A 26,101-nucleotide genomic window follows, 5' to 3' on the forward strand; every position below is an offset into this window, starting at 1 on the left:
ATATATATATATATAGTCACTGAAAAAACCATAGGTTTCAGGGGCGTTATAGTTAGCTGGTCTTTTCACTCATACAAATCCATTGAAACTCCCCCGTTATAATTTGTTCAGCTAACTATAACTCGCGCGCCCACAATGCACTGCTGATGACGTCACATATGACATCACTCATGACATGGTCAGTGACATCACTGATGACATCACTCATGACATCTCAAATGACATCACTGATGACATCACTCATGACATCATCCAGTGAATGTGTGTTTTTCTGAAAATTAAATATGCTTTATATATGTATATCTCAAGGTCGATGAAAGAATAAATGGGTATATAAGTGTCTAAATGGATGATTTTGTTTTGAAAATTGGATTGTATAACTGACTGATTAAGTCTATCTTAGTGAATACATGGTTAGTGAGTACTGTTTAAATATGTAAATATCTGTATCAGTCTCTCACTTTGTGTATAAGTGGCTGCATGGGTTGGTGAGTAGCTACATGAGTGTCTATATAGGTTATTAGTTGGTTTTTTGACTATCAGTATGAGTGTCTGTATGGTTCGGTGGGGGTATTACGTAGTGCATAGATGCATGAATGAGTGACTCACTGTTTGTATGTGTTGAAGACAGCATGTGTGCAGGACTGTATGGGTGGATGAGTGTGTGTATGGGTGTGTTAGTGAGTGAATGACTGTCTCAATAGTGTCTTTATGAGTAACTACATATGTTTTAAACTAGTATATGTGACTATTGGTATATATAAGTGAGTATATGTGAGAATGAGAGATTGGAAGAGTTCCTGTATGAATAAGTATGTGTTTCTATAAGTGATTGTTTAAAAGACTAAGCATGTGTAAGTTTCTGTAGAACTAAGTGTGGTGGTGTGTGTATAACTGTATATGCAAGTAAATGGATGTTTGGTTCTTTATTAGCATGAGTGACTATGTGTGTGAGTAACTCTGGATGAGTGGCGTTGTGTAACAGGATGTATAAGTGTATGAGTACATATGATGAGTGAGTACATGTATGAGTGACTGTATAGGACTGTTGGTGAATGAGTGGATGTGTATGTGGATCTTAGAATTACTGAATAGGTTGTTGTAACTGGTATTGGTATGTCCATTGTTTTGAAATTTTTAGTTTTTGGTTTCGAATGTGTGTTTTTTAAAGGTTAGGGTGAAAGGAGGTCTGCCACTCTATCACAAGGATGATGCCATCAGTGATGTAATTTGAGATGTCATCAGTGATGTTATGAATGATGTCACTGACCATGTCATGAGTGATGTAATATGTGACGTCGTCAGCAGTGCGTTACAGTTAGCTGAACTAACTACAATGGGGGAATTTCAATGGTTTTGTACGAGTGAAAAGTCCAGCTAACTATAACGCCCCTGAAACCTATGGTTTTTTCAGTGAATTTCTAAGTTTTTTTAAATGCAAATTCCTAACTATAACGTGCCTGAAACCTATGGTTTTTTCAGTGAATTTCAAAGGTTTTTTAAATGCTAATTTCTAACTATGCCTACAGACATAGGACATGTGAATAAAGAAGAAAAAACTCACAGAAAGAAAAAAAAGAAATGCAGAAAGAAGCAACAGAAGTCCTCAAAGACGAAGAAAAGTGCAGGAAGAAGGATAACGTGCAGAAAGAACAAACAGAAGAGCAGAAAGAAGCCTTGTTGCTAAATCATCCTGTACCCTCAACTTTTTCAGACGTTTACTGGTGGTAACTGAGTCTGACTAACCAGTCCTAGAGCCAGTGCTATGTTAAAAGACACTTAGAATGTTATGTTATGTTATGTTATGTTATATGCATTTATTACGCGCACAGATACTCGGGAGTGTCCCGGCACGAGTCTATGGAGGTGGGGTACTCATCCTCAAGCGGGAGAAAGGATTTCAGCTTTCATTAAACATACCCAAATCCTGGAAACTCATCCTTAAACAAACAGAAAAGTTTTCAGCTTTTTTTTAAACGTACCCAAATCCTGGGTGGAACGCAAGCTGAGTGGCAGAGTATTCCATACCGTAGCTGCCTTCACCGTGAAGGAGCCACCTCCAATCCTCTGTCGCTGAAAGCGAGGGACATGAGCCAGGTACAGAGACGCGGAGCGCAAAGCCCGCCCCGGTACATAGAATTCAATCCGCTTCTGCAGGTATATAGGCCTGCTACCATGCAGTGCCCGATAGGCCAAGATCAGTAGCTTAAATTTCACTCTAGCGGCTACTGGAAGCCAGTGGTACAGACGGAGCTGGCTCTGTACACTGTCCCTAGAGGATAATCCGGATAACAATCTGGCAGCAGTATTTTGGACTATCTGAATTTTTTTTAGCATATATGCCGGAATACTGGAAAAGAGGGCATTAGCATAATCTAAACGAGACATAATCAGTGCACATATAAGTGTTTGTCTAGCAGCTATTGGCAGCAGGGGAAAAAAACTTCTAAATGATTTAAGTAAACTGAACCAGCCACCCGCCACCTTCTTGATGTGCGTCTCAAATGATAGACGCTCATCAAACCAAACCCCTAGATTCTTTGCCGATTTCTCAGAGGAAGTAGGACAGGGGTATTCTGGTGGCCAAAGTTGCTCTTTGAAATTTGAGGGGAACTTACCAAAGAGAAGAACCTCCGATTTCCCTTCATTACATTTAAGTTTTGCCTCCGCCATCCAGTGAAATACTGCAGCCAGGCAAGTTTGTGCCTGAGATACCGAGATAGTCTCTGTCTTCCAGGTGAAAAGTAACTGGGTATCGTCTGCTTATGCCATTACCTTAGCTCCCAATCCTTCCGCTAGATAGATTAGTGGGGTCATATAGATATTAAATAAGAGGGGGCTAAGGGCAGACCCTTGCGGGACTTCCGTAGTGACCCGCTGTGGAGTGGAGGAAAAAGGTGGTATCGAAATCTGCTCAAGCTTCCAAAAAGGAGCGAAACCATTCCCATACCGCCCCAGCCATCCCGATCCTGGCCAGGCGAGATAGAAGCAGAGGATGGGGGACCGTGTCAAACGTGGCCGAGAGGTCAAGCAGAATAAGTGCAGCCCTCCCGCCCGCATCCAGACAGTCATGTATGGCCTCTGCCACCTCGACCAGCACAGTTTCAGTGCTATGTCCTGCTCGGAAGCCCGACTGAGCTTGGTGTAAAATCGACTCACTCTCCACAACGTCGGTCAGCTGTTTGTTAACCACCTTTTCACAGATTTTTGCTAGTGCAGGAAGCAAAGAGATGGGACGGTAGTTCCCAGGGCAGAGAGGATCAAGTGTTTGCTTTTTTAGGAGAGGCCGAATAATAGCTTCCTTCCAGGGAAGGGGAACAACCGCTTCCTTCAGGGAGAGGTTAATGATGGAAGTAACCTCTTTGTGGATGGTCTCCAAGACTATTGCCAATGTTCTGGCCGAACAAGGATCAGACGGGGATCCGGATTTTAATGCCTTTAGGATTTTTAGACATTCATCGGGGACCACCGGGTCAAAATCAGAGAAGACATGGGCAGAGCCTTCTAGTGGGCCAACAAAAGCATCCGGTACCTGGGCCACCTGAGAGGCAAAAGATGCTTGAATGCCTATGATCTTGTCCCTAAAGGCTCGGGAGAGAGTGTCACACCAGGCTGGGGAGGATGGCAGAACACTAGATAGCGCCACAGGCGCCGTGAATCTCTGAACGATAGTGTATAGTTCCCTGGCATTATTATTTGCCGCTGCTATACGGATAGAATAGAAGAGCCCTTTTGCCCGTTTGATTGAAGCATAGTATGCCTTCTGTTTGTCCCTGAGCTTCTTCTTATCCTCCAGGCTATATCCACCTTTTCGCCATGCCCGTTCTAGAACCTTGCAGTCATGTTTCAAACTCTTTAAAAGGGCATTGAACCACGGTTTAGACGGAGAATTTCTCGATGGCCTAATCGGCCAAGGGAAGATCACCTTAGCCACTGCCGTCGAAACCCAAGTGGCAAATTCTGCCACCTGTGTGTTAAGCTCACCAACGAGCATAGGCTTAGAAGCTGCCAAGGCTGTGTTGAGCGCTGCGGGATCAATTTTTCCACCCAGAGAAATTTGACTTTTAGGGGCAACGGGTTCAGACCTGGCTACCTCCCAGGAAAAATATGTTATAAAATGATCGACCAAGTCACCGGACAGGTCTCTATCTCTAAGATGGGAAAATGTGAGCAAATAGGGTCCAGTACATGTCCGGCCTGGTGTGTGGGGAGGCTAAGATGTTGCTTAAGTTGAGCCAGCAGCAACCCATCCAGTATATCCTGTGTGTCCTTACTGTCGATACAGTCCAGATGTATATTTAGGTCCCCAATGATCAAAAGGTTAGAGAATCGAATAGCCCTGGATGTTATAGCATCCCCCCATTCTTGTAGAAAAGGCCCTGCTGGCCCTGGGGGTCTATAGATTAGTGACCCTCCAAGAGTAAAGTGAGCGGACATTTGTATACTAAAGTCTAGTACTTCACAACTACTCCAAGATGAACCCTCGATCCTATGAAGGTTCCATATGTCTTTGTAAATAACCGCCACCCCCCCCCCCTCTTCCACCCATCCGATCTACCCGGTTAATTTTATATCCCGGGGGCAAAGCTAAGGCAACAATAGGATTGAAAGAGGAATCAAGCCAGGTCTCTGTCAGGAATAATAGGTCAAGAGAGTGGTGATCCAGTAGATCAAACACTTCGGCATGGTGTTTTCTAAGGGACCGGGCATTCATGGAGGCTGCCCTGACCAGGCCAGCGGAAGGCTGAGGTACCCGACCAGTAACATGCCCAATTTTGTGTGCCAGGGTTAATTTCAGAGCTAAACCGCAAAAGTTACATATATAGTTATCACTTTTGCTAGCATCCCAGCGTTCGGCCAGACAGCTGTGGACGGGGGCCAGAGCCAGAGCCAGCAGAGAGGAGGCCGAATACCACCTCACAGAGCCGGCAGTTCCGTGGGCAGCATACCTGGCCCTGGGCGCCTCCGGGGCACTGACGAGCGCAGACGGGCTTGCCTTAGGTGTGCCTCTGGCGCGCCAACGGCGCGCCCGCTGCGCTCCCGGGAAGCGCGCATCTAAGTAGTCTCTGGTGCGAGAGAGCTAGACCGCCAACTAACCAAAATGGCAGCGCTTCTCGGCACCAGCGGGAATCCGGAAGCGCAATGTGCAATAAGGCAATGAAAACAATGTGAGAGCAGTGTGCAAAAATAGCAAATGGTCAAGTTTCTTCTTTTAGAGTGCGGGTATGCGGTCAAAGTAGGTAAAATTACAAACAAGATTAAAAATATTAAAACACGATAATGAATGAATTCCCACACGGACTAGGCAGAGGTATATCTCAGAGCAGTCCTACCCAATCAGCTGCAGAATGCAGTGAAAACACCTACATACACTAGGGAACACTATGCGTTGGGGTCCCCCTGTGATTAGCATGACCTCCTCTGTAAGCCCCTAGTATATAATAGGGCAGGGGGATTAAAACTACCTCTTAAAATGTGCCACAGGGCGTGTTTGCACACGTCACCTTAGGCCCCGTCCCCTCCCTTCCCCACTGTGTAAACACGCCCTGTGGCCATTTTAAGTTGGGAGATTAAGTCCCCTTGAATCCTGAGGGTCCCTAGGGTCCAACTAGCCCACTAGGTACCTCCAGTAAGCACCACAGAGCTGCATTGCAGAGAGGTGTAAAAAGTGGCACGGCCTGGACCACTTCTCTGCAACGCAGCGCAGTGGCGCTTACTGGAAGCACCTGGTGGGCTAGTTAGCCGCCAGGGGCCCTCAGGATTGAAGGGGAATTATTTCTCCAACTTAAAATGCGCCATAGGGCGTGTTTGCACATGTCAGGAAGGCCAAACGGAAACTCTCCACGGAGGCAGAATGAAGATAAGTTCCCAATGCCCTCCTCCCAGAGCTCACTGCGTTAATTCAGCTGCTCCAGGCAGGGGGAAAGGGGAATTGGACAGAGAAAGAGACACTCGAGCTGGCCTGGCTCCCTCCTCAATCTTCAGCGGGATTTCAGGGAGACCTAATGCACAGAAGGAGACAAAATACCTTTCAATACCTTCTCTACCTACTTAACATTTCTAGCTCCTCGCTCTCTCACTATCTGAGCCTTTCTCCTACCAGATCTTTTGCTTGAGTATTGCCTCTCTTTATATTGTTCGATGTTGTTCAGGTTCACGGCTTTCTATTAACCTGTATAAGCACAGAAATACACTAGGTTACTCTTCACTTACTTCCTTCAGAATTCCACCATATCATTACTCTGCTTCTCTTTCTTACCTGACTATGGTCTTAACAGATTTGACAGTTTGTAACTGCTGTTTTGAGAACCTGTAGTTCTTTCTTCCGCTACAAGTCTTAACTGCTTGGAAGGATAGTTGCAGTGAAGTCTCGAGGCTCCCTTGCTCTTAGTAAACGCGCAAAAAGGGACAGGGAAGGATAGACAGAGGAAGGGAAAGTTCAAGGAAAAGCGCTGAGGGCGGGAAGGGGAGTCAGAGCTTGAGGTGAAGCAAAGTTCTGCAGAGTGGCAAATGATCTGGACAACTGTCTCTCCGATTCTGCTACTTGAGATACTGAATGAACACTCTCACCGTGACTGCTGCTGGTCTCCAGGCGGACCCCCTGCTCAACGGTAAGCCTACCGGAGGACGAAGTACCCTGGAAATACGGAAGTTACTCTGGAACTCTGGTATCTCTTCTTCTTTCTTCCGCGACTCTGGTTCAGTTCTCCAACTGACTAAGATTATTTCTCTCACTCAGACTTTGAGTCTACAATCATCTCAGAGACGTGTCTCCAACCACAGACTAATGTTCTGTGGAGACAAACTGTTTCTTCCAAATATCAAAGTTCTTTGTGAGGAGCGTGAGCTAAAGCTCCCTCACACGACTATGGTCAAATTGAAGTGCGCGGCAAGACGCGCTTCGTGAGGAGACGAAATCTCGCGATCCCGCGAGACTTCAAACGTAATGGGCTAGTCAGGTAAACTCGGCGGCCATCTTTGAACGAGGTCCAAAGCTCTAAATACTTGTCCATAAATTGCAGAGGGAGGGCTTAACCCAAACTCGATGCAGTCCTAACAAACTGCGCGGCGTGATTGTAGCATTCAGCCCCATCCTGACAGTACCCCCTCTCAAAGACCGATCCATCGGTCTTGGTTTCAGGGGATGTTGTGCATGAAATCGTCTAATTAACTTAGGAGCATGTACATTCTTTGCGGGTTCCCATGACCTTTCCTCAGGACCAAACCCCTTCCAATCCACTAAATAATGTAGGGTTCCTTTGCTCCTCTTGGAATCTAGCACTCCCTTTACCTCATATTCTAAATGTTTGTCAACCCTCACTGGGGGGGGAGGCCTGTTTAATCTGAGGTTAGGAGCTGTCTTCTTTAGAAGGGATACGTGAAACACTGGATGAATTCCTAACTGAGCAGGTAATTTCAATTTGACAGTGACCGGACCCTGAATTTGTTCGATGACAAAGGGACCTATGAAGCGAGGTTGGAACTTCCTATTTCCCTTTAACCTAAGATGCCTTGAAGACAACCATACTGACTCTCCAACTTGATACTGTGGTGTCTTCCTTCTATGTTTGTCTGCCTGTTTTTTGTAGCCTGCCTTAGCCTGGTGTAAGTTGGATTCTGCAGATTTACGAGCCCTACTCAGATCTGTGAATAAATCACTGACTGCTGGAACTCCAAAATCTCCCTGATTACTAAAGGGATTAGGATGTAACCCAGAGTTTAGATAGAAGGGAGAATACCCTGTGGAAGCATGCTTGGCATTGTTATGCGCAAACTCAGCCATCCATAGTAAATCTGGCCAGTCACCTCCCTGATCTAAGAGAAACAAGCGCAAATACTGTTCAAGCTCTTGGTTCACTCGCTCGGTCTGACCATCGGTCTCAGGGTGATAGCTAGTAGATAGTCTGACCTCCACTCCCATTCCCTTCATGAATGCCTTCCAAAAGTGTGACACAAATTGGGGTCCCCGATCTGAAATCACTATCTTGGGGACTCCATGGACCCTTACGATGTTTTCCCTGAAAAGGCGAGCTAATTCAGAAGCTGAAGGGATCCCTTTGACTGGAATGAAGTGACTCATCTTGGTGAAGGTGTCTACAATTACTAAGATGGTGTTGTAACCCTTACTCAGTGGGAGGTCTACTATTAAGTCTAAGGTGATGGTGTGCCACGGATGCGGTGGTGTGGGCAAAGGCTGTAACAACCCCTGTGGTGCCTGCCTACTAGCTTTTCCCCGGGCACAGATCTCACAAGACTCTACATATTTTTTAATTTGAGAATTCATATTTGGCCACCAAAAGTATCTCTGGACCAGATCAATGGTCTTCATAGCTCCCTTGTGGCCAGCCAACGGCCGATCATGGCAGTCTTTTAAAACTTGTTCTTGGATCTCCTTAGTAGGAAGGTATAAAGCCCCGTCTTGATAAGGCAAGGAATTAATTACTTGCCGACCCTCTTCTTGACTGGCCCACTCAGCCATCTCAGCTTCAGACATTAGCTCCCGGATTGCTTCTTGATAATGGGCTTCAGAAATGGAACACACAATCTTGGATTCAGGAATTATGGGTTGCGGAGTCACAGAATGTTCGGTGTCTTCGGTTTGAATCCGGGACAAGGCATCCGCCTTCCCATTCTTGTTTCCTGGTCGATAAGTTATCACAAAGTCAAAATCTGCAAAGTATAGAGACCATCGTAGTTGACGGGGAGTCAACGTTCTTGCAGATCTTAGAAATTGAAGATTTTTGTGGTCTGTAAACACGGTAACGGTGTGTCTGGCCCCTAACAAATGATGTCTCCATTCGACAAAGGCGTCTTTCACAGCCAGCAGCTCTTTTTCCGCGATGGTGTAGTTTACTTCAGCTGAATTCAGTTTCCGAGAATGATAGGCCACTGGATGTAGTTGCCCAGTTGACTTGTGTCGTTGAGACAAAATTCCACCAATTGCTTGATCAGAAGCATCAGCTTCCACAAAGAAAGGTTCTGTAGGGTCCGCATGAAGCAGGATGGGAGCAGTGGTGAAACTCGTCTTGAGAAACTCGAAAGCTTGTTCAGCCTCCACAGTCCAGTGGAACTTCACACCTTTCTTCAGCAATCTGGTAATTGGAATGATCTTCTGCGAGAATCCCTGGATGAATCACCGATAGAAATTAGCGAATCCTAAGAATCTCTGAATCTCTTTCACATCCTTTGGTGACGGCCAGTCGACCACCGCTTGCACCTTCTTTGCTTCCATGGTGATTCCTCCTGGAGATAACACGAAACCTAGGAATTCCACAGTTTGCACATTGAAGGCGCATTTCTCCAGTTTTACAAAGAGTTGATGCTTGCGCAATCTCTCCAGGACTGCCTTTACATGATTTGAATGTTCTCTTGGATCAGTGGAGTATATCAAGATGTCATCCAAATAGATCACTGCGATCCGATCCACCAAATCTCCCATAATATCGTTGATGAAATGCTGGAAGGCTGCGGGAGCGTTACACAAGCCAAAAGGCATGACTTGATACTCAAATAGTCCGTACTTCGTCCTAAAAGCAGTCTTCCATTCATGGCCTTCTTTCATTCGGATGAGATGATAGGCCCCTCGAAGATCCAATTTCGTGAATATCTTAGCGTCCTTTATCTGATCTAGGAGGACTGAAATTAGAGGCAAAGGGTAGCGGTTCTTGACCGTTACCCGATTGATTGCTCGATAATCAATGCAGGTTCTCAGAGACCCCTCCTTCTTCGGAATGAAAAATAGTGGCGAAGACACTGGGGACTGTGATGGTCGAATGAATCCGTTAGCCAAGTAACGATCTAGGTATTCTTTCAGATAGCAGTTCTCCGCTTCAGTTAACGCATAAACCCTACTACAAGGTAATGCTGCCCCAGGTTCCAGGTCGATGGTGCAGTCGTAGGAACGATGTGGAGGGAGTTTCTCGGCCTCCTGTTCACTGAAGACTTCTTGGAATTCTAGATACTCCGCTGGAATTTTCATGGTGTTTATTACTCCAATAGACTCTCCACTAAAAGACAGCAAGGTGGCCAAAGAGGGTTCGGGAGGCTCGCTCTCAGAGGAAAAACAATGGTCAGCACAATAGACGGAATCCATCTCGATGGTTCGATCTTCCCAATCGATGGTAGGATTATGCAGGGTCAGCCAAGGAAGTCCCAAAATTATCTGAAATTGCGGGGCATCAATCAGGTTGAACTGTAAGGCCTCACTATGACCATTGGACTGAATTAATTCCACCATTTCGGTGTGATGGGTGATCGGACCTGATGAGAGGTTAGTACCATCTACAGCCCGGACTGATTCCTTCCGCTCCTTACGCATAGCCTGGATTCCCATCTTCTTGGCAAATTTTATATCGCAAAAATTGCCAGTGGCCCCTGAATCGATCATTATTGTCACTCCTTGCCGCTCTTGCCTCCTAAATCTTAATTTCATCTGTAAGGTTAAATGTGGCGCCCGAGTCTGAAGAGTGTTCGAAATCTGGTGATCACTTGGAGTCTGATTTTTCTCCTTCGCCATCTGAGCGACTCCGCCTACAGATGGTTTTGGGAGTTTCCCGGATTTGGGGTCTTCGGCCTCTTCGGACACTCTCTCACAAAATGCCCAGATCCTCCACAATACATGCATAGTTTCTTCAGTCTTCTTTGATCCTTCTCTTCCTTACTCAAAGGGCCACGAACAGACCCAATCTGCATTGGTTCACTTTCTGCCGTTCCACCAGTTGACTTACTGGGTTCTGTCTTCATTCGGTCAAAGCGGGGATAATTCCAGCGAAAGTCCTTCGTCTTCCTTTCGCCCCTTCTCTCTGCGCTGCGAAAATCGATTTCAAGAACTAAATCCACCAGCTCCGAAAATTCGATAGGTCGCTTTGGAATCTGTGCTAAGGTATCTTTGATATCATCACGTAGGCCTCGATAAAACAAAGCTGATCTCTTCTCCTCTGGCCAATTGGTCTCCACCAATAGTTTATTGAACTGAGTTAAGTAAGAGATAAGATCCTTATTACCTTGACGCAGTTCTAAAAGTTCATTATCTGTAGCCTGGGAGACTCGACGTCTGTCAAAGATTCTGAGGAATTCTGTCTTGAATTGTTCTAAATTATATAAAAAAGGATCGTCCCGAGATACTAATGGCATGGCCCAATTTGCAGCATCCCCTCCCAAATAGGACAAAATAAAAGCCACTCGTGATTGAGCATCTGGGAATAAATTGGCACGACACATAAAATGTAAGGAACATTGGGTGAGAAAGAGCTGCGCTTTCTGAGGGTCTCCACAATATCTTTCGGGGGGGGCCAAAGGAATGATGGGGGACACGGAGTGTACAACCTGAGCTACAGTGCGTGGATCTTGTTTTGTTTGTGCATCACTAGGAAAGGTTTGAGCGGAGGTTCCCCCTGAAGATATCTCACTAACTCTCTGGGACAATAACAGTGTCTCCTGTCTTGAAGCCATAACCTCCTGCCTTAAACTCTTATTTTCATCACTTAGGGTGCCTAATTCCCTCTGAATCCCCTCCAACATATCCCCTAAGGCCTTTAAACTGAATCCTTCCGCCATTCTGCCCAGGTGAAGGAAACTCGTGGGCACTTCAATCTGTCAGGAAGGCCAAACGGAAACTCTCCACGGAGGCAGAATGAAGATAAGTTCCCAATGCCCTCCTTCCAGAGCTCACTGCGTTAATTCAGCTGCTCCAGGCAGGGGGAAAGGGGAATTGGACAGAGAAAGAGACACTCGAGCTGGCCTGGCTCCCTCCTCAATCTTCAGCGGGATTTCAGGGAGACCTAATGCACAGAAGGAGACAAAATACCTTTCAATACCTTCTCTACCTACTTAACATTTCTAGCTCCTCGCTCTCTCACTATCTGAGCCTTTCTCCTACCAGATCTTTTGCTTGAGTATTGCCTCTCTTTATATTGTTCGATGTTGTTCAGGTTCACGGCTTTCTATTAACCTGTATAAGCACAGAAATACACTAGGTTACTCTTCACTTACTTCCTTCAGAATTCCACCATATCATTACTCTGCTTCTCTTTCTTACCTGACTATGGTCTTAACAGATTTGACAGTTTGTAACTGCTGTTTTGAGAACCTGTAGTTCTTTCTTCCGCTACAAGTCTTAACTGCTTGGAAGGATAGTTGCAGTGAAGTCTCGAGGCTCCCTTGCTCTTAGTAAACGCGCAAAAAGGGACAGGGAAGGATAGACAGAGGAAGGGAAAGTTCAAGGAAAAGCGCTGAGGGCGGGAAGGGGAGTCAGAGCTTGAGGTGAAGCAAAGTTCTGCAGAGTGGCAAATGATCTGGACAACTGTCTCTCCGATTCTGCTACTTGAGATACTGAATGAACACTCTCACCGTGACTGCTGCTGGTCTCCAGGCGGACCCCCTGCTCAACGGTAAGCCTACCGGAGGACGAAGTACCCTGGAAATACGGAAGTTACTCTGGAACTCTGGTATCTCTTCTTCTTTCTTCCGCGACTCTGGTTCAGTTCTCCAACTGACTAAGATTATTTCTCTCACTCAGACTTTGAGTCTACAATCATCTCAGAGACGTGTCTCCAACCACAGACTAATGTTCTGTGGAGACAAACTGTTTCTTCCAAATATCAAAGTTCTTTGTGAGGAGCGTGAGCTAAAGCTCCCTCACACGACTATGGTCAAATTGAAGTGCGCGGCAAGACGCGCTTCGTGAGGAGACGAAATCTCGCGATCCCGCGAGACTTCAAACGTAATGGGCTAGTCAGGTAAACTCGGCGGCCATCTTTGAACGAGGTCCAAAGCTCTAAATACTTGTCCATAAATTGCAGAGGGAGGGCTTAACCCAAACTCGATGCAGTCCTAACAAACTGCGCGGCGTGATTGTAGCATTCAGCCCCATCCTGACAGTACCCCCTCTCAAAGACCGATCCATCGGTCTTGGTTTCAGGGGATGTTGTGCATGAAATCGTCTAATTAACTTAGGAGCATGTACATTCTTTGCGGGTTCCCATGACCTTTCCTCAGGACCAAACCCCTTCCAATCCACTAAATAATGTAGGGTTCCTTTGCTCCTCTTGGAATCTAGCACTCCCTTTACCTCATATTCTAAATGTTTGTCAACCCTCACTGGGGGGGGAGGCCTGTTTAATCTGAGGTTAGGAGCTGTCTTCTTTAGAAGGGATACGTGAAACACTGGATGAATTCCTAACTGAGCAGGTAATTTCAATTTGACAGTGACCGGACCCTGAATTTGTTCGATGACAAAGGGACCTATGAAGCGAGGTTGGAACTTCCTATTTCCCTTTAACCTAAGATGCCTTGAAGACAACCATACTGACTCTCCAACTTGATACTGTGGTGTCTTCCTTCTATGTTTGTCTGCCTGTTTTTTGTAGCCTGCCTTAGCCTGGTGTAAGTTGGATTCTGCAGATTTACGAGCCCTACTCAGATCTGTGAATAAATCACTGACTGCTGGAACTCCAAAATCTCCCTGATTACTAAAGGGATTAGGATGTAACCCAGAGTTTAGATAGAAGGGAGAATACCCTGTGGAAGCATGCTTGGCATTGTTATGCGCAAACTCAGCCATCCATAGTAAATCTGGCCAGTCACCTCCCTGATCTAAGAGAAACAAGCGCAAATACTGTTCAAGCTCTTGGTTCACTCGCTCGGTCTGACCATCGGTCTCAGGGTGATAGCTAGTAGATAGTCTGACCTCCACTCCCATTCCCTTCATGAATGCCTTCCAAAAGTGTGACACAAATTGGGGTCCCCGATCTGAAATCACTATCTTGGGGACTCCATGGACCCTTACGATGTTTTCCCTGAAAAGGCGAGCTAATTCAGAAGCTGAAGGGATCCCTTTGACTGGAATGAAGTGACTCATCTTGGTGAAGGTGTCTACAATTACTAAGATGGTGTTGTAACCCTTACTCAGTGGGAGGTCTACTATTAAGTCTAAGGTGATGGTGTGCCACGGATGCGGTGGTGTGGGCAAAGGCTGTAACAACCCCTGTGGTGCCTGCCTACTAGCTTTTCCCCGGGCACAGATCTCACAAGACTCTACATATTTTTTAATTTGAGAATTCATATTTGGCCACCAAAAGTATCTCTGGACCAGATCAATGGTCTTCATAGCTCCCTTGTGGCCAGCCAACGGCCGATCATGGCAGTCTTTTAAAACTTGTTCTTGGATCTCCTTAGTAGGAAGGTATAAAGCCCCGTCTTGATAAGGCAAGGAATTAATTACTTGCCGACCCTCTTCTTGACTGGCCCACTCAGCCATCTCAGCTTCAGACATTAGCTCCCGGATTGCTTCTTGATAATGGGCTTCAGAAATGGAACACACAATCTTGGATTCAGGAATTATGGGTTGCGGAGTCACAGAATGTTCGGTGTCTTCGGTTTGAATCCGGGACAAGGCATCCGCCTTCCCATTCTTGTTTCCTGGTCGATAAGTTATCACAAAGTCAAAATCTGCAAAGTATAGAGACCATCGTAGTTGACGGGGAGTCAACGTTCTTGCAGATCTTAGAAATTGAAGATTTTTGTGGTCTGTAAACACGGTAACGGTGTGTCTGGCCCCTAACAAATGATGTCTCCATTCGACAAAGGCGTCTTTCACAGCCAGCAGCTCTTTTTCCGCGATGGTGTAGTTTACTTCAGCTGAATTCAGTTTCCGAGAATGATAGGCCACTGGATGTAGTTGCCCAGTTGACTTGTGTCGTTGAGACAAAATTCCACCAATTGCTTGATCAGAAGCATCAGCTTCCACAAAGAAAGGTTCTGTAGGGTCCGCATGAAGCAGGATGGGAGCAGTGGTGAAACTCGTCTTGAGAAACTCGAAAGCTTGTTCAGCCTCCACAGTCCAGTGGAACTTCACACCTTTCTTCAGCAATCTGGTAATTGGAATGATCTTCTGCGAGAATCCCTGGATGAATCGCCGATAGAAATTAGCGAATCCTAAGAATCTCTGAATCTCTTTCACATCCTTTGGTGACGGCCAGTCGACCACCGCTTGCACCTTCTTTGCTTCCATGGTGATTCCTCCTGGAGATAACACGAAACCTAGGAATTCCACAGTTTGCACATTGAAGGCGCATTTCTCCAGTTTTACAAAGAGTTGATGCTTGCGCAATCTCTCCAGGACTGCCTTTACATGATTTGAATGTTCTCTTGGATCAGTGGAGTATATCAAGATGTCATCCAAATAGATCACTGCGATCCGATCCACCAAATCTCCCATAATATCGTTGATGAAATGCTGGAAGGCTGCGGGAGCGTTACACAAGCCAAAAGGCATGACTTGATACTCAAATAGTCCGTACTTCGTCCTAAAAGCAGTCTTCCATTCATGGCCTTCTTTCATTCGGATGAGATGATAGGCCCCTCGAAGATCCAATTTCGTGAATATCTTAGCGTCCTTTATCTGATCTAGGAGGACTGAAATTAGAGGCAAAGGGTAGCGGTTCTTGACCGTTACCCGATTGATTGCTCGATAATCAATGCAGGTTCTCAGAGACCCCTCCTTCTTCGGAATGAAAAATAGTGGCGAAGACACTGGGGACTGTGATGGTCGAATGAATCCGTTAGCCAAGTAACGATCTAGGTATTCTTTCAGATAGCAGTTCTCCGCTTCAGTTAACGCATAAACCCTACTACAAGGTAATGCTGCCCCAGGTTCCAGGTCGATGGTGCAGTCGTAGGAACGATGTGGAGGGAGTTTCTCGGCCTCCTGTTCACTGAAGACTTCTTGGAATTCTAGATACTCCGCTGGAATTTTCATGGTGTTTATTACTCCAATAGACTCTCCACTAAAAGACAGCAAGGTGGCCAAAGAGGGTTCGGGAGGCTCGCTCTCAGAGGAAAAACAATGGTCAGCACAATAGACGGAATCCATCTCGATGGTTCGATCTTCCCAATCGATGGTAGGATTATGCAGGGTCAGCCAAGGAAGTCCCAAAATTATCTGAAATTGCGGGGCATCAATCAGGTTGAACTGTAAGGCCTCACTATGACCATTGGACTGAATTAATTCCACCATTTCGGTGTGATGGGTGATCGGACCTGATGAGAGGTTAGTACCATCTACAGCCCGGACTGATTCCTTCCGCTCCTTACGCATAGCCTGGATTCCCATCTTCTTGGCAAATTTTATATCGCAAAAATTGCCAGTGGCCCCTGAATCGATCATTATTGTCACTCCTTGCCGCTCTTGCCTCCTAAATCTTAATTTCATCTGTAAGGTTAAATGTGGCGCCCGAGTCTGAAGAGTGTTCGAAATCTGGTGATCACTTGGAGTCTGATTTTTCTCCTTCGCCATCTGAGCGACTCCGCCTACAGATGGTTTTGGGAGTTTCCCGGATTTGGGGTCTTCGGCCTCTTCGGACACTCTCTCACAAAATGCCCAGATCCTCCACAATACATGCATAGTTTCTTCAGTCTTCTTTGATCCTTCTCTTCCTTACTCAAAGGGCCACGAACAGACCCAATCTGCATTGGTTCACTTTCTGCCGTTCCACCAGTTGACTTACTGGGTTCTGTCTTCATTCGGTCAAAGCGGGGATAATTCCAGCGAAAGTCCTTCGTCTTCCTTTCGCCCCTTCTCTCTGCGCTGCGAAAATCGATTTCAAGAACTAAATCCACCAGCTCCGAAAATTCGATAGGTCGCTTTGGAATCTGTGCTAAGGTATCTTTGATATCATCACGTAGGCCTTGATAAAACAAAGCTGATCTCTTCTCCTCTGGCCAATTGGTCTCCACCAATAGTTTATTGAACTGAGTTAAGTAAGAGATAAGATCCTTATTACCTTGACGCAGTTCTAAAAGTTCATTATCTGTAGCCTGGGAGACTCGACGTCTGTCAAAGATTCTGAGGAATTCTGTCTTGAATTGTTCTAAATTATATAAAAAAGGATCGTCCCGAGATACTAATGGCATGGCCCAATTTGCAGCATCCCCTCCCAAATAGGACAAAATAAAAGCCACTCGTGATTGAGCATCTGGGAATAAATTGGCACGACACATAAAATGTAAGGAACATTGGGTGAGAAAGAGCTGCGCTTTCTGAGGGTCTCCACAATATCTTTCGGGGGGGGCCAAAGGAATGATGGGGGACACGGAGTGTACAACCTGAGCTACAGTGCGTGGATCTTGTTTTGTTTGTGCATCACTAGGAAAGGTTTGAGCGGAGGTTCCCCCTGAGGATATCTCACTAACTCTCTGGGACAATAACAGTGTCTCCTGTCTTGAAGCCATAACCTCCTGCCTTAAACTCTTATTTTCATCACTTAGGGTGCCTAATTCCCTCTGAATCCCCTCCAACATATCCCCTAAGGCCTTTAAACTGAATCCTTCCGCCATTCTGCCCAGGTGAAGGAAACTCGTGGGCACTTCAATCTGTCAGGAAGGCCAAACGGAAACTCTCCACGGAGGCAGAATGAAGATAAGTTCCCAATGCCCTCCTTCCAGAGCTCACTGCGTTAATTCAGCTGCTCCAGGCAGGGGGAAAGGGGAATTGGACAGAGAAAGAGACACTCGAGCTGGCCTGGCTCCCTCCTCAATCTTCAGCGGGATTTCAGGGAGACCTAATGCACAGAAGGAGACAAAATACCTTTCAATACCTTCTCTACCTACTTAACATTTCTAGCTCCTCGCTCTCTCACTATCTGAGCCTTTCTCCTACCAGATCTTTTGCTTGAGTATTGCCTCTCTTTATATTGTTCGATGTTGTTCAGGTTCACGGCTTTCTATTAACCTGTATAAGCACAGAAATACACTAGGTTACTCTTCACTTACTTCCTTCAGAATTCCACCATATCATTACTCTGCTTCTCTTTCTTACCTGACTATGGTCTTAACAGATTTGACAGTTTGTAACTGCTGTTTTGAGAACCTGTAGTTCTTTCTTCCGCTACAAGTCTTAACTGCTTGGAAGGATAGTTGCAGTGAAGTCTCGAGGCTCCCTTGCTCTTAGTAAACGTGCAAAAAGGGACAGGGAAGGATAGACAGAGGAAGGGAAAGTTCAAGGAAAAGCGCTGAGGGCGGGAAGGGGAGTCAGAGCTTGAGGTGAAGCAAAGTTCTGCAGAGTGGCAAATGATCTGGACAACTGTCTCTCCGATTCTGCTACTTGAGATACTGAATGAACACTCTCACCGTGACTGCTGCTGGTCTCCAGGCGGACCCCCTGCTCAACGGTAAGCCTACCGGAGGACGAAGTACCCTGGAAATACGGAAGTTACTCTGGAACTCTGGTATCTCTTCTTCTTTCTTCCGCGACTCTGGTTCAGTTCTCCAACTGACTAAGATTATTTCTCTCACTCAGACTTTGAGTCTACAATCATCTCAGAGACGTGTCTCCAACCACAGACTAATGTTCTGTGGAGACAAACTGTTTCTTCCAAATATCAAAGTTCTTTGTGAGGAGCGTGAGCTAAAGCTCCCTCACACGACTATGGTCAAATTGAAGTGCGCGGCAAGACGCGCTTCGTGAGGAGACGAAATCTCGCGATCCCGCGAGACTTCAAACGTAATGGGCTAGTCAGGTAAACTCGGCGGCCATCTTTGAACGAGGTCCAAAGCTCTAAATACTTGTCCATAAATTGCAGAGGGAGGGCTTAACCCAAACTCGATGCAGTCCTAACAAACTGCGCGGCGTGATTGTAGCATTCAGCCCCATCCTGACAGCACACGTCACCTCAGGCCCCGTCCCCTTCCTTCACCACTGTGTAAACGCGCCCTGTGGCCATTCTAAGTTGAGAGATTCAGTCCCCTTGAATCCTAAGGATCCCTAGGGTCAAACTAGCCCACTAGGTACCTCCAGTAAGTGCCACAGAGCTGCGTTGCAGAGAGGTGTAAAAAGGGGCGTGGCCTCAGACCACCTGTCTGCAACGCAGCTCCCTGGCGCATACTGGAGATACCTGTTGGGCTAGTTGGCCCTCAGGGACCCTCAGTATTGAAGGGGAATTAATTCCCCAACTTACAACTATCTAGGGGGCGCGTTTGCAGAGTGCTGCAAGGAGGGGGTGTGGCCTCCGGCGCGATGCTGGTCTTTTATTTATTTTATTTTTTTAAGAAAGGGGGCTGTGTGGCCCCCTTCTTTTTCTAATTTATTGGCCCTGGGAACCCCATCCCCCAGGGCCTGCCCCTAATTTTTTTTAGAAAAATAATATTTGGAAGGGGGACGCGTGGCCCCCCTCCCGAGGCCTTAATTGGCCCCAGGGACCCCTACCCCCGGGGCATGGCCTTTTTCAAAAAAAAAATCTTTAGGAGGGGGGCTGCATTGCCCCTCTCCTCAGGCCACTTATGGCCCCGGGGACCCATCCCCCGGGGCCGGCCTTTGTTTTTTAATATTTTTTTTTATATATATAGTTATAGAAACACCTAGGACATGCTGGACAAACTGTACGTACCTATCACCATGACAATTTGCATGATATTCATTAAAAGGTGACTATGCATACAATGAATCCACGTGGAATGTATTTACACCACTAGTGAAGCTCTGACGTGTCTGACACCCTACCGTGCCTAATCCCGGCGCCCCCGCCGGTGGGTACTCTCCAAGTAGACACCCTTGTTGTTTATTTATACAAACATGGGTAGCTATTGACGGGCACATTTAATACACACGCACAACAAGCCATTCAAAGTGGATTCGACAAAAATTCTACCGAAACTATGCAAGAAACCCCCCTCACAGTTAATAAAACACACATCCACCGCCGGATGTGTAATACTTTTTATTTTACTCTCTGGAAAGGAGACAAACCTCACTTGAGAGTCACAGCGTGCTCCTGGTTGAGCCCAATGCTGTGTTACACCCATCAGTGCCCGCCAAGTGCCACACACCTCTGTGTTGTATTCCACCAGCTAGTGCGTATGCTATGACACTCTCTAGCCCATGTGCACTGTAACACCATCCCGTGAATATGTCATGCCACACTTGCCTTCGCACGGGTTATATTGCCCCATCTAACGTGCCTTCCTCGATGCCTATGTTATAACGCACAGCGCTATGCCATACATATTACAATCTGAGATTCATATCTTTGTCACAGTGCATATGCAACGTTACACTCCCCAGCACATATTTTATATTACAACTTTAGAGACTAGTTTGGTTACACAACACTGCCCTGTACATATTACACTCCAAGGTGCATATCGCATAACACGCGCTAGTGCCTGTGCTATCTCGCGCTCTCCAATGAATCTGTCATTGCGCACAATGTATTGCATATTATTTTTCATGCCCGGTTCATCTTATATCACACTTTTTGGTGCATAGTTTATACCATACACTATATCTAGTTTTCATTTTCAAACGTGCTCTCAGGACTATATTCTATATAACACTGCGTTCACCTACCCTTTTCATGGGCATTACATTTTGCGATGGGGGTGGAGGGTCAGGGGGTGTTTCTGCCAAGTGAGCCCGGAGTCACAGTCACAAACCTCCTCTTCTTCGTGAATAAAAGTGAGATTATGCTGCATACTTGTTCATATTTTAAGTAGTTTGCGCAGATACACATTTAAAAAAGAATAAAGTTCCTAATACCCGCCTTCTCTGAACAGTTAGCTTGCTGCCCCATCCACCTCCTCCCTATCCTCTGAGAAACTACCAGTTCGCGTTGAGAAAGCTGAAGCTCGAGCAGCAGAAAACTACAGCTCGCACTGTGCAAGATGCCATTTTCAATGATTGCACAGTGCCGGTTGCTTGTCCGCACTGTGCAATCATTGAAAACGACATCTGGCACAGTGCGAACAAGGTACTACGCAGTTCGCGAAGTGCTACGCGTAGCTCGCGTAGTGCGAACTTCACTTTGCGTAGGCCTAGTGTGTATGCCATCATAGTCTCACTGTTGCTCTCCATGGTGTGTCTTGCTTCTAGTGCCCATCCTGCCTGACCTCCATGGTCATCTTGCTGCTCCTGCCCTGCCCTGCCCCCTTGCCCCCAGCCCTCTGTTTCCATGTGCAGACCCCTATTCCCTCCCTCCTGGCTTGTCTGTTCCATTGTAATGCCCCTGATCCGTCCCTCCTGCCCTTTAAAGTCTGTTATGCTGCAGCTTTCTCTCCTGTCTGTCCATTATGGTAAGCTAGCTACCATTGCCTCTTTCCCCTCTGTTCTCTGTTGTCCATGTGCATGGTCCTGTCCCCTCCCTATTTCTTTCTATGGATTGTTGTGCTGCACTCCCGTCCCTCATGCCCTGTGTGGTGTATTGTGCTGCTGCAAACCCTGATACCTGCCCTCCTAGGGTCAGTTTGGTGCACCTCTCCATGTCCCTTCTGTCCTCTGTTATCCGAGTCCATGTCCCTACCCCAATTCCTCCTGCCTTCCATGATCCAATTTACCATACTTGCGAACATTTTGAACTTGGTAAGAGGGAGATTTTTAAAAAAAACTTGGGGATTGATTTTCCCCTTTGAGTTACATTGAAAAGAGGAGATTGTAGACAGGAGACAGATCAAATAAAGCCCATTTGAGCTTAAAAACATTGGACGTTTCCTGGCTGAATCGGGTCTGTCGGCATGTATGGTTGTTCTACCACTGCCTCTTCCTTCTGCCCACAATGGTCTATTATATTGCCACAGCCTCTCTTGCCAGTCCTGTTGGTTTGTTGCCCCTGCCCCCCTTTCCACTGCCCTCCATAGTCTGTTGTGCTGCCACTGCCATTCCTGCCTGCCCAGTGTGGTCAAATTGTTGCCTGTGCACCCTCCTACCTGCCTTCAATTTTCAGAGTCCGTGCCCCTAGCATCTGCCTCTCAACAGTATCTTAATGATCAACTAGATTGCTAACATTCTATATTTATTACAAAAGTGTGGCACGCCTGATGTCATCTTGATGTAATCAAAACTGTAATACCTAGAGCATTTCCTTTAGAAATTACATATATGAGAGGGTCTTATTTGCATCAAAATTATGATTAGTGCTCTAAAAAACTAAAATGAGGACATATTTTCTGAGTTTTCAAATAGCGAAATTAAATTATTTATTATCTTTATGTTTTTTTATCCAGTTGACCACTTGATTAAATGGTGCACTTAGGGGAGAGGATGTGGTGTTGCTTCCAGAGCTGCAGACTTTGGAACTGGGGAACCAGGTTGGAGTTTCTGCTTCAGTCGACATTCTGTGATTCTGGTCAAATCACTTAATCTCCCCATGTCTACAACCAAAATGAATTTTTTCTTGTGTGATGTAACCAATGCTCATGTAAAGCACTCCAATACCTGACAAGTCTGCACTATATAAAACTTCAAATACACAAAAAATAAAAAGTGTTTTGCACACTTCTGTCATTGGGCTACATGTGGGCTACACCTGGGTGATATTTGTGCTACATTTGGGCTCTTTTATCTCTGGTGGCCATCTTGGGAGATTTATTTGTTATGAAGTTTCCTAATTTCCTCATTTACTGCAGTCTCCTCAGTAGGAAATAGTTTCAGTTTTTACTTTGGTTCCATCAAGAAGGCATTCAGATATGTCACACATTTGCCATACATTCTGAATGTTAGCATTCTAGTTGCTCATTAGATCACTGTAGTAAAGCTACTGCTCACCAGGGAAGTCTGCTGCTGGTATTGAAAGTGCATGTTTCAGTCTGCATGTCAGAATTTTTTTATGAAATAGAAGAAGATTTGAGAAGTCAAAGTGTGCCCTAATTTTTCTTTCTGCAGCACTAATCATAATTTCTATGGCAAAACGAACCCCCTCATTTTGTTCCTTTGCAAATTAAATGTTTTAAGTGTTACCACTTTATTCCAATCAAGATGGCTTCAGGTGTGCCATACTTTTGTCATAAGTAAGACTATTAGCGCTCTAGTTGTTCTTTAGAACACTCTGGGACATTCTGTCATTGGGCTATTCTTGGGCTACATCTGGGTGATATTTGTGGTACATTTGGGCTCTTTTGTCTCTGGTGGCAATCTTGGGAGACTTATTTGTTATGAAGTTTCCTAATTTCCTAATTTACTAGTCTCCTCAGTAGGAAATACTTTCAGTTTTTTACTTTGATTCCATCAAGAAGGCATTCAGATGTGTCACACATTTGCCATAAATTCAGAATGTTAGCACTCTAGTTGCTCATTAGATCACTGTAGAAAAGCCAGGGAAGTCTGCTGCTGGTTTTGAAAGTACATGTTTCAGTCTGCATGTCAGAATTTTTTAATGAAATAGAAGAGGATTTGAGAAGTCACTCAAAAAGTGCCCTAATTTTTCTTTCTGCAGCACTAATCATACTTTCTACGGCAAAATGAACCCCCTCATTTTCAGACCCAGACTCGATTCTATGCACAGGAGCAGAACGCCGCGGGCCCAATTCACAGAACTAACTTAAGACAAAATCCTAAACTTACTACCATTTTCGTATTCACAGAATGCACTTAATCATTTTGGTATTCACAGAAGACACTTACTCACTTCGGTATTCACAGAAGTTAGGAGTCCTAACTTTAGGACTCCTAAATGCCTTCTGTGAATACCGAAAGTCTTAATATTAGGATTTTTCTCAGTTTAGGAGTCCTAAAGTTAGGACTCCTAACTTTACTACTACTAAATTGAGAAAAATCTCAATTTTAAGGCTTTCGGTATTCACAGAAGGCATTTAGGAGTCCTAAAGTTAGGAGTCCTAACTTTACTACTGCTAAATTGAGAAAAATCCTAATTTTAAGACTTTGGTTATTCACAGAAGGCATTTAGGAGTCCTAAAGTTAGGAGTCCTAACTTTACTACCACTAAATTGAGAAAAACCCTAATTTTAAGACTTTCGGTATTCACAGAAGGCATTTAGGAGTCCTAAAGTTAGGAGTCCTAACTATACTACTGCTAAACTGAGAAAAATCCTAATTTTAAGACTTTCGGTATTCACAGAAGGCATTTAGGAGTCCTAAAGTTAGGACTCCTAACTTCTGTGAATACCGAAATGAGTAAGTGCCTTCTGTGAATACCAAAATGAGTAAGTGCCTTCTGTGAATACCAAAATGGTAGTAAGTTTAGGATTTTGTCTTAAGTTAGTTCTGTGAATCGGGCCCCGCAAGTTTCCAATGCCCCACCCGGGTTCTCCGGCACCAACACGTTACTGCACCGGTGCCAAACAAACCCAAAGGGGGAAAGGGGATGGGACAGAGAAGAGACGGCCACACAGCTGCTATCTTGCTCTTGCTTCTGTATCTTCCTTCTGTCTTCTTCTGGCTAGATCTTTGAGACTGTAATATAAGATGACACTATTAGTCCTATATCTATCTGCTATTCTTCCTATTGAACTTAATCTTCTTGCGACCTACCCTGTCTGTGTGTGACCCTTGCCTCTCTTCTGTTGTTTCTTCTTTCTTTTGCTTGCTTCAATGTGCTGTAACTAAAGTTTTTAAGAGTGTTAATTCTGCGTTGGATTTCTCTCTTTCTCAACTCTATTCTTTATTAACAGGTTCCTCACCAATTATGAATACAGCTGGGCGTTACAAGGGATTCTGTGTTGGTGAGTATCAGATCAGTCTTGCTTCACCCATTATTTGAGGAATTCTACTAATCTTTTTATTTCTCTACTGTATTAATTCTTTTTGAATGTTATAAATCAGTTGTGTATTCTTCTCAGTAATTTTCTTTATCTATTCCGCTGGTATCTTAACTCATTATATGACTCTCAGCAACTAATTTAAAACTACTAGTTAGTCTGCTGCACTTTTAATGATTTACTCGTAGCTTGTGCTGACTCCGCTTTTCTCTACTCTAGATAACTAGGCTTAAACCTCTCCGTGTTTTCTTCCACTAATGCGCAAGACTGCTGACAAGGCACTTCAATATTTCTCAATATTTCTCCTAGCGCAAGTCTCTCATGCTCCTCACGGAACAGTTTTACCGCTTTTCTCAGACGACAAAGTTTCTCACAGAACGGCCTAAGGCTCTCCTCAGACGACCTCCACAGGAATTCCGGAACAGGCAAATCAGTATTCACGGTGCGCGACAAAGTTTCCCTGTCTATCTTTCGTGACGCACCTTAGCAACCTACTCTTCCTCAGTATTCAGGTGAAGCGCGCCACAGCACGGGCGCTTCACCTGGATCTCCCAGATTGCGAGTGAGCGCTAGAGCGCTAACCCGCTGTCCTAACTGGAAACTCTTGGCGGCCATCTTAGAATCAGTATTTGTCAGCGTTTTACATAGGCTCTTAGCCTTCCTGATTCTTCCTCTTGTCTTGACCAATACGGAGTTCACCAACAGTGTTTTCTTGACTCGAGGTTTAACAATCCTGACAGTACCCTCCCTCAAAGAGTTTCCTTTCTGCTTGGGCTTTTTTGGAAATTTACTGTGAAATTCCTTAATTAAACGAGGGGCATGAACATCTGAAGACAATACCCAAGATCTTTCCTCTGGACCAAAACCTCTCCAATCCAACAAATAGTACAATTTTCCCTTCTGCACTTTTGAATCTAAGATCTGTTGTTCTTCAAACTCCTCTCCTTTCTCTGTTTGAATTGGTTTTGGGGGTTTGTTGATTCGTACACCACTCAATGTCTTTTTTAATAGAGAAACGTGAAATACTGGATGTATGCGCAACCCCTTGGGCAACCTTAACTGATAGTTTAAGGCACTCAATTTCTTGTCTATTTGATAAGGACCTATAAATCTTGGCTGAAACTTCCTGACTCCCTTTAGTTTCAGATTTTTTATCTCCTTATCTCCTTCCTGTAACTCAGGTTCCCTTCTTCTCTTTTTATCTGCATAGTGTTTATAACTCTCTTTAGCTTTGGTTAAATTTTCTGTGGCTAGACTATGCACTCGTGTCATGTGTTCAACTAAATCTGTCACAGCTGGAACATCCACATCCTGGAAACTTAATGATTGATGGGGATGCCTACCCAAATTCAAATAGAAAGGGGAATACCCAGTGGAAACGTTTCTAGCGTTATTCTGCGCAAACTCTGCTGCCCACAGGTAATCTGGCCAATCCCCCTCTTGATCTAATAAACACAGTCTCAGATACTGTTCCAATTCTTGATTGGCACGTTCCGTCTGCCCATCAGATTCAGGATGATAACTAGTGGAATATCTAGTTTCAATATTCAATTTTTTGGTGAAGGCCTTCCAAAAATGGGATAAAATTGAGAACCCCTGTCTGAAACTAAAACCTTTGGAA

General features: G+C 45.2%; 1 long non-coding RNA gene across 1 annotated transcript in view; it reads left to right on the forward strand.

Annotated features, from left to right (window-relative positions):
- LOC146866339 (uncharacterized) overlaps positions 1-26,101 on the forward strand; it is a 79,868-nt gene that overhangs the window by 49,361 nt on the left and 4,406 nt on the right. The window contains exon 2 of the long non-coding RNA XR_014976792.1: positions 24,394-24,444. This is a non-coding gene — a long non-coding RNA (uncharacterized LOC146866339). The remainder of the gene's footprint in view (positions 1-24,393; positions 24,445-26,101) is intronic.

Source organism: Triturus cristatus, chromosome 2_1 (genome assembly GCF_964204655.1).
Source record: "Triturus cristatus chromosome 2_1, aTriCri1.1, whole genome shotgun sequence".
Lineage (NCBI taxonomy): Eukaryota > Metazoa > Chordata > Amphibia > Caudata > Salamandridae > Triturus > Triturus cristatus.